The sequence below is a fragment of the Aegilops tauschii genome, chromosome 5, assembly GCF_002575655.3.
Source record: "Aegilops tauschii subsp. strangulata cultivar AL8/78 chromosome 5, Aet v6.0, whole genome shotgun sequence".
Classification (NCBI taxonomy): domain Eukaryota; kingdom Viridiplantae; phylum Streptophyta; class Magnoliopsida; order Poales; family Poaceae; genus Aegilops; species Aegilops tauschii.
Genome location: NC_053039.3, coordinates 469082459 through 469095253, shown reverse-complemented (window position 1 = coordinate 469095253; position 12795 = coordinate 469082459).

Below are 12795 nucleotides of genomic sequence, written 5' to 3'. Positions count from 1 at the left end.
TATGCCTCTACTTGACTAGCTCGTTGATCAAAGATGGTTATGTTTCCTAGCCATTGACATGAGTTGTCATTTGATTAACGGGATCACATTATTAGGAGAATGATGTGATTGACTTGACCCATTCCGTTAGCTTAGCACTCGATCGTTTAGTATGTTGCTATTGCTTTCTTCATGACTTATACGTGTTCCTATGACTATGAGATTATGCAACTCCCGTTTACCGGAGGAACGCTTTGTGTGCGACCAAACGTCACAACGTAACTGGGTGATTATAAAGGTCCTCTACAGGTGTCTCCGAAGGTACTTGTTGGGTTGGCATATTTCGAGATTAGAATTTGTCACTCCGATTGTCGGAGAGGTATCTCTGGGCCCTCTCGGTAATGCACATCACTTAAAGCCTTGCAAGCATTGCAACTAATGAGTTTGTTGCGAGATGATGTATTACGGAACGAGTAAAGAGACTTGCCGGTAACGAGATTGAACTAGGTATTGAGATACCCGACGATCGAATCTCGGGCAAGTAACATACCGATGACAAAGGGAACAACGTATGTTGTTATGCGGTCTGACCGATAAACATCTTCGTAGAATATGTGGGAGCCAATATGAGCATCCAGGTTCCGCTATTGGTTATTGACCGGAGACGTGTCTCGGTCATGTCTACATAGTTCTCGAACCTGTAGGGTCCGCACGCTTAACGTTTCGATGAAAGTTATATTATGAGTTTATATGTTTTGATGTACCGAAGGTTGTTCGGAGTCCCGGATGTGATCACGGACATGACGAGGAGTCTCGAAATGGTCGAGACATGAAGATTGATATATTGGAAGCCTATGTTTGGATATCGGAAGTGTTCCGGGTGAAATCGGGATTTTACCGGAGTACCGAGAGGTTACCGGAACCCCCCGGCAACATAATGGGCCTTAGTGGGCCTAGGTGGAAGAGAGGAGAGGCGGCTAGGGCTGGGCCGTGCGCCCCTCCCCCCTAGTCTGAATAGGACAAGGAGAAGGGGGCGGCGCCCCCCCTTCCTTCTTCTCCCTCTCCTCTTTCCCCCCTCCCAAGTCCTAATCCAACTAGGAAAAGGGGGAGAGTCCTACTCCCGGTGGGAGTAGGACTCCTCCTGGCGTGCCCCAAGGCTGGCCGCACCTCCCCCCTTTGATCCTTTATATACGGGGGCAGGGGGCACCCCAAAGACACAACAATTGATCATTGATCTCTTAGCCGTGTGCGGTGCCCCCCTCCACCATAGTACACCTCGATAATACTGTAGCGGTGCTTAGGCGATGCCCTGCGTCGGTAGAACATCATCATCGTCACCACGCCGTCATGCTGACGAAACTCTCCCTCAACACTCGGCTGGATCGGAGTTCGAGGGACGTCATCGAGCTGAACGTGTGCTGAACTCGGAGGTGCCGTGCGTTCGGTACTTGATCGGTCGGATCATGAAGACGTACGACTACATCAACCGCGTTGTGTTAACGCTTCCGCTTTCGGTCTACGAGGGTACGTGGACAACACTCTCCCCTCTCATGGCTATGCATCACCATGATCTTGCGTGTGCGTAGGAATTTTTTTGAAATTACTACGTTCCCCAACAGTGGCATCCGAGCCTGGTTTTATGTGTAGATGTCATATGCACGAGTAGAACACAAGTGAGTTGTGGGCGATATAAGTCATACTGCTTACCAGCATGTCATACTTTGGTTCGGCGGTATTGTTGGATGAAGCGGCCCGGACCGACATTACGCGTTCGCTTACGCGAGACTGGTTCTTCCGACGTGCTTTGCACAGAGGTGGCTGGCAGGTGTCAGTTTCTCCAACTTTAGTTGAACCGAGTGTGGCTATGCCCGGTCCTTGCGAAGGTTAAAACAGCACCAACTTGACAAACTATCGTTGTGGTTTTGATGCGTAGGTAAGAACGGTTCTTGCTCAGCCCGTAGCAGCCACGTAAAACTTGCAACAACAAAGTAGAGGACGTCTAACTTGTTTTTGCAGGGCATGTTGTGATCTGATATGGTCAAGGCATGATGCTATATTTTATTGTATGAGATGATCATGTTTTGTAACCGAGTTATCGGCAACTTCCAGGAGCCATATGGTTGTCGCTTTATTGTATGCAATGCAATCGCCATGTAATTGCTTTACTTTATCACTAAGCGGTAGCGATAGTCGTAGAAGCAATAGTTGGTGAGACGACAACGATGCTACGATGGAGATCAAGGTGTCGCGCCGGTGACGATGGGGATCATGACGGTGCTTCGAAGATGGAGATCACAAGCACAAGATGATGATGGCCATATTATGTCACATATATTGATTGCATGTGATGTTTATCTTTTATGCATCTTATCTTGCTTTGATTGACGGTAGCATTATAAGATGATCTCTCACTAAATTTCAAGATAAAAGTGTTCTCCCTGAGTATGCACCGTTGCCAAAGTTCGTCGTGCCCAGACACCACGTGATGATCAGGTGTGATAAGCTCTACGTCCATCTACAACGGGTGTAAGCCAGTTTTGCACACGCAGAATACTCAGGTTAAACTTGACGAGCCTAGCATATGCAGATATGGCCTCGGAACACTGAGACCGAAAGGTCGAGCGTGAATCATATAATAGATATGATCAACATAGTGATGTTCACCATTGAAAACTACTCCATTTCACATGATGATCGGTTATGGTTTAGTTGATTTGGATCACGTGATCACTTAGATGATTAAAGGGATGTCTATCTAAGTGGGAGTTCTTAAGTAATATGATTAATTGAACTTAAATTTATCATGAACTTAGTACCTGATAGTATCTTGCTTGTCTATGTTGATTGTAGATAGATGGCCCGTGTTGTTGTTCCGTTGAATTTTAATGTGTTCCTTGAGAAAGCAAAGTTGAAAGATGATGGTAGCAATTACACGGAATGGGTTCGTAACTTGAGGATTATCCTCATTCCTGCACAGAAGAATTACGTCCTGGAAGCACCGCTGGGTGCCAGGCCTGCTGCCGGAGCAACACCAGATGTTATGAACGTCTGGCAGAGCAAAGCTGATGACTACTTGATAGTTCAGTGTGCCATGCTTTACGGCTTAGAACCGGGTCTTCAACGGCGTTTTGAACGTCATGGAGCATATGAGATGTTCCAGGAGTTGAAGTTAATATTTCAAGCAAATGCCCAGATTGAGAGATCTGAAGTCTCCAATAAGTTCTACAGCTGCAAGATGGAAGAGAATAGTTCTGTCAGTGAGCATATACTCAAAATGTCTGGGTATAACAATCACTTGATTCAACTGGGAGTTAATCTTCCGGATGATAGCGTCATTGACAGAATTCTTCAATCACTGCCACCAAGCTACAAGAGCTTCGTGATGAACTATAACATGCAAGGGATGGATAAGACGATTCCCGAGCTCTTCGCAATGCTAAAGGCTGCGGAGGTAGAAATCAAAAAGGAGCATCAAGTGTTGATGGTCAATAAGACCACTAGTTTCAAGAAAAAGGGTAAAGGGAAGAAGAAGGGGAACTTCAAGAAGAACAGCAAGCAAGTTGCTTCAGGAGAAGAAACCCAAGTCTGGACCTAAGCCTGAGACTGAGTGCTTCTACTGCAAGCAGACTGGTCACTGGAAGCGGAACTGCCCCAAGTATTTGGTGGATAAGAAGGATGGCAAGGTGAACAAAGGTATATGTGATATACATGTTATTGATGTGTACCTTACTAGAGCTCGCAGTAGCACCTGGGTATTTGATACTGGTTCTGTTGCTAATATTTGCAACTCGAAACAGGGACTACGGATTAAGCGAACACTGGCCAAGGACGAGGTGACGACGCGCGTGGGAAACGGTTCCAAAGTCGATGTGATCGCTGTCGGCACGCTACCTCTACATCACCTTCGGGATTAGTATTAGACCTAAATAATTGTTATTTGGTGCCAGCGTTGAGCATGAACATTATATCTGGATCTTGTTTGATGCGAGACGGTTATTCATTTAAATCAGAGAATAATGGTTGTTCTATTTATATGAGTAATATCTTTTATGGTCATGCACCCTTGAAGAGTGGTCTATTTTTAATGAATCTCGATAGTAGTGATACACATATTCATAATGTCGAAGCCAAAAGATGCAGAGTTGATAATGATAGTGCAACTTATTTGTGGCACTGCCGTTTAGGTCATATCGGTGTAAAGCGCATGAAGAAACTCCATACTGATGGACATTTGGAATCACTTGATTATGAATCACTTGGTACTTGCGAACCGTGCCTCATGGGCAAGATGACTAAAACGCCATTCTCCGGAACTATGGAGAGAGCAACAGATTTGTTGGAAATCATACATACAGATGTATGTGGTCCGATGAATATTGAGGCTCGTGGCGGATATCGTTATTTTCTCACCTTCACAGATGATTTGAGCAGATATGGGTATATCTACTTAATGAAACATAAGTCTGAAACATTTGAAAAGTTCAAAGAATTTCATAGTGAAGTTGAAAATCATCGTAACAAGAAAATAAAGTTTCTACGATCAGATCGTGGAGGAGAATATTTGAGTTACGAGTTTGGTCTACATTTGAAACAATGCGGAATAGTTTCGCAACTCACGCCACCCGGAACACCACAATGTAATGGTGTGTCCGAACGTCGTAATCGTACTTTACTAGATATGGTGCGATCTATGATGTCTCTTACTGATTTACCGCTATCGTTTTGGGGTTATGCTTTAGAGACGGCTGCATTCACGTTAAATAGGGCACCATCGAAATCCGTTGAGACGACGCCTTATGAACTGTGGTTTGGCAAGAAACCAAAGTTGTCGTTTCATAAAGTTTGGGGCTGCGATGCTTATGTGAAGAAGCTTCAAACTGATAAGCTCGAACCTAAATCGGAGAAATGTGTCTTCGTAGGATACCCAAAGGAGACTGTTGGGTACAGCTTCTATCACAGATCAGAAGGCAAGACATTCATTGCTAAGAATGGATCTTTTCTAGAGAAGGAGTTTCTCTCGAAAGAAGTGAGTGGGAGGAAAGTAGAACTTGATGAGGTAACTGTACCTGCTCCCTTATTGGAAAATAGTTCATCACAGAAACCGGTTCCTGTGACGCCTACACCAATTAGTGAGGAAGTTAATGATGATGATCATGGAACTTCAGATCAAGTTGTTACTGAACCTCGTAGGTCAACCAGAGTAAGATCCGCACCAGAGTGGTACGGTAATCCTGTTCTGGAGGTTATGTTACTAGACCATGACGAACCTACGAACTATGAAGAAGCGATGGTGAGCCCAGATTCCGCAAAATGGCTTGAGGCCATGAAATCCGAGATGGGATCCATGTATGAGAACAAAGTATGGACTTTGGTTGACTTGCCCGATGATCGGCAAGCCATTGAAAATAAATGGATCTTCAAGAAGAAGACTGACGCTGACGGTAATCTTACTGTCTATAAAGCTCGACTTGTTGCGAAAGGTTTTCAACAAGTTCAAGGGATTGACTACGATTAGACCTTCTCACCTGTAGCGATGCTTAAGTCTGTCCAAATCATGTTAGCAATTGCCGCATTTTATGATTATGAAATTTGGCAAATGGATGTCAAAACTGCATTCCTGAATGGATTTCTGGAAGAAGAGTTGTATATGATGCAACCGGAAGGTTTTGTCGATCCAAAGGGAGCTAACAAAGTGTGCAAGCTCCAGCGATCCATTTATGGACTGGTGCAAGCCTCTCGGAGTTGGAATAAACGCTTTGATAGTGTGATCAAAGCATTTGGTTTTGTACAGACTTTTGGAGAAGCCTGTATTTACAAGAAAGTGAGTGGGAGCTCTGTAGCATTTCTGATATTATATGTGGATGACATATTGCTGATTGGAAATGATATAGAATTTCTGGATAGCATAAAGGGATACTTGAATAAGAGTTTTTCAATGAAAGACCTCGGTGAAGCTGCATATATATTGGGCATCAAGATCTATAGAGATAGATCAAAACGCTTAATTGGACTTTCACAAAGCACATACCTTGACAAAGTTTTGAAGAATTTCAAAATGGATCAAGCAAAGAAAGGGTTCTTGCATGTGTTACAAGGTGTGAAGTTGAGTAAGACTCAATGCCCGACCACTGCAGAAGATAGAGAGAAGATGAAAGATGTTCCCTATGCTTCAGCCATAGGCTCTATCATGTATGCAATGCTGTGTACCAGACCTGATGTGTGCCTTGCTATAAGTCTAGCAGGAAGGTACCAAAGTAATCCAGGAGTGGATCACTGGACAGCGGTCAAGAACATCCCGAAATACCTGAAAAGGACTAAGGATATGTTTCTCGTTTATGGAGGTGACAAAGAGCTCATCGTAAATGGTTACGTCGATGCAAGCTTTGACACTGATCCAGACGATTCTAAATCGCAAACCGGATATGTGTTTACATTGAACGGTGGAGGTGTCAGTTGGTGCAGTTCTAAACAAAGCGTCGTGGCGGGATCTACGTGTGAAGTGGAGTACATAGCTGCTTCGGAAGCAGCAAATGAAGGAGTCTGGATGAAGGAGTTCATATCCGATCTAGGTGTCATACCTAGTGCATCGGGTCCAATGAAAATCTTTTGTGACAATACTGGTGCAATTGCCTTAGCAAAGGAATCCAGATTTCACAAGAGAACCAAGCACATCAAGAGACGCTTCAATTCCATCCGGGATTTAGTCCAGGTGGGAGACATAGAAATTTGCAAGATACATACGGATCTGAATGTTGCAGACCCGTTGACTAAGCCTCTTCCACGAGCAAAACATGATCAGCACCAAGGCTCCATGGGTGTAAGAATCATTACTGTGTAATCTAGATTATTGACTCTAGTGCAAGTGGGAGACTGAAGGAAATATGCCCTAGAGGCAATAATAAAGTTATTATTTATTTCCTTATATCATGATAAATGTTTATTATTCATGCTAGAATTGTATTAACCGGAAACATAATACTTATGTGAATACATAGACAAACAGAGTGTCACTAGTATGCCTCTACTTGACTAGCTCGTTGATCAAAGATGGTTGAGTTTCCTAACCATAGACATGAGTTGTCATTTGATTAACGGGATCACATCATTAGGAGAATGATGTGATTGACTTGACCTATTCCGTTAGCTTAGCACTTGATCGTTTTAGTTTACTGCTATTGCTTTCTTCATGACTTATACATGTTCCTATGACTATGAGATTATGCAACTCCCGATTAGCGGAGGAACACTTTGTGTGCTACCAAACATCACAACGCAACTGGGTGATTATAAAGGTGTTGTACAGGTGTCTCTGATGGTACTTGTTGGGTTGGCATAGATCGAGATTAGAATTTGTCACTCCGATTGTCGGAGAGGTATCTCTGGGCCCTCTCGGTACTGCACATCACTATAAGCCTTGCAAGCAATGTGACTAATGAGTTAGTTGTGGGATGATGCATTACAGAACGAGTAAAGAGACTTGCAGGTAACGAGATTGAGCTAGGTATTCAGATACCGACGATCGAATCTCGGCAATACTGGTGCAATTGCCTTGGCAAAGGAATCCAGATTTCACAAGAGAACCAAGCACATCAAGAGACGCTTCAATTCCATCCGTCATCAAGTGTCGGAAGGGGACATAGAGATTTGCAAGATATATATGAAGGAAATATGCCCTAGAGGCAATAATAAAGTTATTATTTATTTCCTTATATCATGATAAATGTTTATTATTCATGCTAGAATTGTATTAACCGGAAACAAAATACTTGTTGAATACATAGACAAACAGAGTGTCACTAGTATGCCTCTACTTGACTAGCTGGTTGATCAAACATGGTTATGTTTCCTAGCCACTGACATGAGTTGTCATTTGATTAACAGGATCACATCATTAGGAGAATGATGTGATTGACTTGACCCATTCCGTTAGCTTAGCACTCGATCGTTTAGTATGTTGCTATTGCTTTCTTCATGACTTATACGTGTTCCTATGACTATGAGAGTATGCAACTCCCGTTTACCGGAGGAACGCTTTGTGTGCGACCAAACGTCACAACGTAACTGGGTGATTATAAAGGTGCTCTACAGGTGTCTCCGAAGGTACTTGTTGGGTTGGCATATTTCGAGATTAGAATTTGTCACTCCGATTGTCGGAGAGGTATCTCTGGGCCCTCTCGGTAATGCACATCACTTAAAGACTTGCAAGCATTGCAACTAATGAGTTTGTTGCGAGATGATGTATTACGGAACGAGTAAAGAGACTTGCCGGTAACGAGATTGAACTAGGTATTGAGATACCGACGATCGAATCTCGGGCAAGTAACATACCGATGACAAAGGGAACAACGTATGTTGTTATGCGGTCTGACCGATAAAGATCTTTGTAGAATATGTGGGAGCCAATATGAGCATCCAGGTTCCGCTATTGGTTATTGACCGGAGACGTGTCTCGGTCATGTCTACATAGTTCTCGAACCCGTAGGGTCCGCACGCTTAACGTTTCGATGAAAGTTATATTATGAATTTATATGTTTTGATGTACCGAAGGTTGTTCGGAGTCCTGGATGTGATCACGGACATGACGAGGAGTCTCGAAATGGTCGAAACATGAAGATTGATATATTGGAAGCCTATTTTTGGATATCGGAAGTGTTCCGGGTGAAATCGGGATTTTGCCGGAGTACCGGGAGGTTACCGGAACCCCCCGGCAACATAATGGGCCTTAGTGGGCCTAGGTGGAAGAGAGGAGAGGCGGCTAGGGCTGGGCCGCGCGCCCCTCCCCCCTAGTCCGAATAGGACAAGGAGAAGGGGGCGGCACCCCCCTCCCATTCTTCTCCCTCTCCTCTTTCCCCCCTCCCAAGTCCTAATCCAACTAGGAAAAGGGGGAGAGTCCTACTCCCAGTGGGAGTAGGACTCCTCCTGGCGCGCCCCAAGGCTAGCCGCACCTCCCCCCTTTGATCCTTTATATACGGGGGCAGGGGGGCACCCCAAAGACACAACAATTGATCATTGATCTCTTAGTCGTGTGCGGTGCCCCCCTCCACCATAGTACACCTCGATAATACTGTAGCGGTGCTTAGGCGAAGCCCTGCGTCGGTAGAACATCATCATCGTCACCACGCCGTCGTGCTGACGAAACTCTCCCTCAACACTCGGCTGGATCGGAGTTCGAGGGACGTCATCGAGCTGAATGTGTGCTGAACTCGGAGGTGCCGTGCGTTCGGTACTTGATCGGTCGGATCGTGAAGACGTACGACTACATCAACCGCGTTGTGTTAACGCTTCCGCTTTCGGTCTGCGAGGGTACGTGGACAACACTCTCCCCTCTCGTTGCTATGCATCACCATGATCTTGCGTGTGCCTAGGAATTTTTTTAAAATTACTACGTTCCCTAACAATATACGGATCTGAATGTTGCAGACCGGTTGACCAAGCCTCTTCCACGAGCAAAACATGATCAACGCCAAAACTCCATGGGTGTTAGAATCATTACTTTGTAATCTAGATTATTGACTCCAGTGCAAGTGGGAGACTGAAGGAAATATGCCCTAGAGGCAATAATAAAGTTATTATTTATTTCCTTATTTCATGATAAATGTTTATTATTCATGCTAGAATTGTATTAATCGGAAACTTAGTACATGTGTGAATACATAGACAAAACATAAGTGTCCCTAGTATGCCTCTACTTGACTAGCTCGTTTATCAAAGATGGTTATGTTTCCTAACCATAGACATGTGTTGTCATTTGATGAACGGGATCACATCATTAGGAGAATGATGTGATGGACAAGACTCATTCGTTAGCTTAGCATTATGATCGTTACAGTTTCATTGCTACTGCTTTCTTCATGACTTATACATGTTCCTCAGACTATGAGATTATGCAACTCCCAAATACCGGAGGAACACTTTGTGTGCTATCAAATGTCACAACGTAAATGGGTGATATAAAGATGCTCTACAAGTGTCTTCGAAGATATTTGTTGGGTTGGCATAGATCGAGATTAGGATTTGTCACTCCGTGTTTCGGAGAGGTATCTCTGGGCCCTCTCGGTAATGCTCATCACTATAAGCCTTGCAAGCAATGTGACTAATGAGTTAGTTGCGGGATGAAGTATTACAGAACTAGTAAAGAGACTTGCTGGTAACGAGATTGAACTAGGTATGATGATATCGACGATCGAATCTCGGGCAAGTAACATACCAATGACAAAGGGAACAACGTATGCTGTTATGCGGTTTGACCGATAAAGATCTTTGTAGAATATGTAGGAGCCAATATGAGCATCCAGGTTCCTCTATTGGTTATTGACCGGAGATGTGTCTCGGTCATGTCTACATAGTTCACGAACCCGTAGGGTCCGCACGCTTAACGTTGGATGACGATTTGTATTATGAGTTATGTGATTTGATGAACCAAAGTTTGTTCGGAGTCCCGGATGAGTTCACGGGCATGACGAGGAGTCTTGAAATGGTCGAGACATAAAGATTGATATATTGGACCATGTTATTCGTGAAGGAAATATGCCCTAGAGGCAATAATAAAGTTATTATTTATTTCCTCATGTCATGATAAATGTTTATTATTCATGCTAGAATTGTATTAACCGGAAACATAATACATGTGTGAATACATAGACAAACATAGTGTCACTAGTATGCCTCTACTTGACTAGCTCGTTGATCAAAGATGGTTGAATTTCCTAACCATAGACATGAGTTGTCATTTGATTAACGGGATCACATCATTAGGAGAATGATGTGATTGACTTGACCCATTCCGTTAGCTTAGCACTTGATCGTTTTAGTTTACTGCTATTGCTTTCTTCATGACTTATACATGTTCCTATGACTATTAGATTATGCAACTCCCGATTACCGGAGGAACACTTTGTGTGCTACCAAACGTCACAACGCAACTGGGTGATTATAAAGGTGTTGTACAGGTGTCTCCGATGGTACTTGTTGGGTTGGCATAGATCGAGATTAGGATTTGTCACTCCGATTGTCAGAGAGGTATCTCTGGGCCCTCTCGGTAATGCACATCACTATAAGCCTTTTAAGCAATGTGACTAATGAGTTAGTTTTGGGATGATGCATTACGGAACGAGTAAAGAGACTTGCAGGTAACGAAATTGAGCTAGGTATTGAGATACCGACGATCGAATCTCGGGCAAGTAACATACCGATGACAAAGGGAACAACGTATGTTGTTATGCGGTTTGACCGATGAAGATGTTCGTAGAATATGTGGGAGCCAATATGAGCATCCAGGTTTCGCTATTGGTTATTGACCGGAGATGTGTCTCGGTCATGTCTACATGGTTCTCGAACCCGTAGGGTCCGCACGCTTAACGTTCGGTGACGATCGGTATTATGAGTTTATGTGTTTTGATGTACCGAAGGTAGTTCGGAGTCCCAGATATGATCACGGACATGACGAGGAGTCTTGAAATGGTCGAGACATAAAGATCAATATATTGGACGGCTATATTCGGACACCGGAAGTGTTCCGGGTGATTTCGGAGAAAATCGGAGTGCCGGAGGGGTTACCAGAACCCCCCGGGGAAGTATTGGGCCCTAGTGGGCCTGAGGGGAGAGAGAGGGCAGCAGCCCAGGAGGTGGCACGCCCCCTCCCATGAGGAGTCCGAATTGGACTAGGGGAGGGGGGCGCGGCCCCTCTTTCCCTCTCCCTCTCCCTCTCTTTCCTTCCCCCTTCCCTCTTCCTAGTTGGACTAGGAAAGGGGAGTCCTACTCCTACTAGGAGGAGGACTCCCCCCTCCTTGGTGCGCCCCAAGGGCCGGCCGGCCTCCCCCCTAGCTACTTTATATACGGGGGCACCTCTAGACACACAAGTTGATCTGTTGATCTCTCCCAGCCGTGTGCGGTGCCCCCCTCCACCATATTCCACCTCGGTAATATCGTAGCGGTGCTTAGGCGAAGCCCTGCGTCGGTAGCATCATCAACACCGTCATCACGCCGTCGTGCTGACGGAACTCTCCCGCAAAGCTCTGCTGGATCGGAGTTCGTGGGACGTCATCGAGCTGAACGCGTGCTGAACTCGGAGGTGCCGTGCGTTCGGTACTTGGATCGGTCGGATCATGAAGACGTTCGACTACATCAACCGCGTTGTCATAACGCTTCCGCTATCGGTCTACGAGGGTACGTAGACAACACTCTCCCCTCTCGGTGCTATGCATCACCATGATCTTGCGTGTGCGTAGGAATTTTTTTGAAATTACTACGTTCCCCAACAGTGGCATCCGAGCCAGGTTTATGTTGGGGAACGTAGCAGAAATTCAAAATTTTCTACGCATCACCAAGATCAATCTATGGAGTAATCTAGCAACGAGGGGAAGGGGAGTGCATCTACATACCCTTGTAGATCGCGAGCGGAAGCGTTCAAGTGAACGGGGTTGATGGAGTCGTACTCGTCGTGATCCAAATCATCGATGATCCTAGCGCCGAACGGATGGCACCTCCGCGTTCAACACACATACGGAGCAGCGATGTCTCCTCCTTCTTGATCCAGCAAGGGGGGAGGAGAGGTTGATGGAGATCCAGCAGCACGACGGCGTGGTGGTGGAAGTAGCGGGGATCCCGGTAGGGCTTCGCCAAGCACTAACGGGAGGGAGAGGTGTCACGGGAGGGAGAGGGAGGCGCCAAGGCTTAGGATTTTCTGCCCTCCCTCCCCCCCACTATATATAGGGCCCAGGGAGAGGGGGGGCGCAGCCTTGGCCCTTCCTCCAAGGAAGGGTGCGGCCAGGGAGGAGTCCATCCTCCCCAAGGCACCTCGGAGGTGCCTCCCCCTTT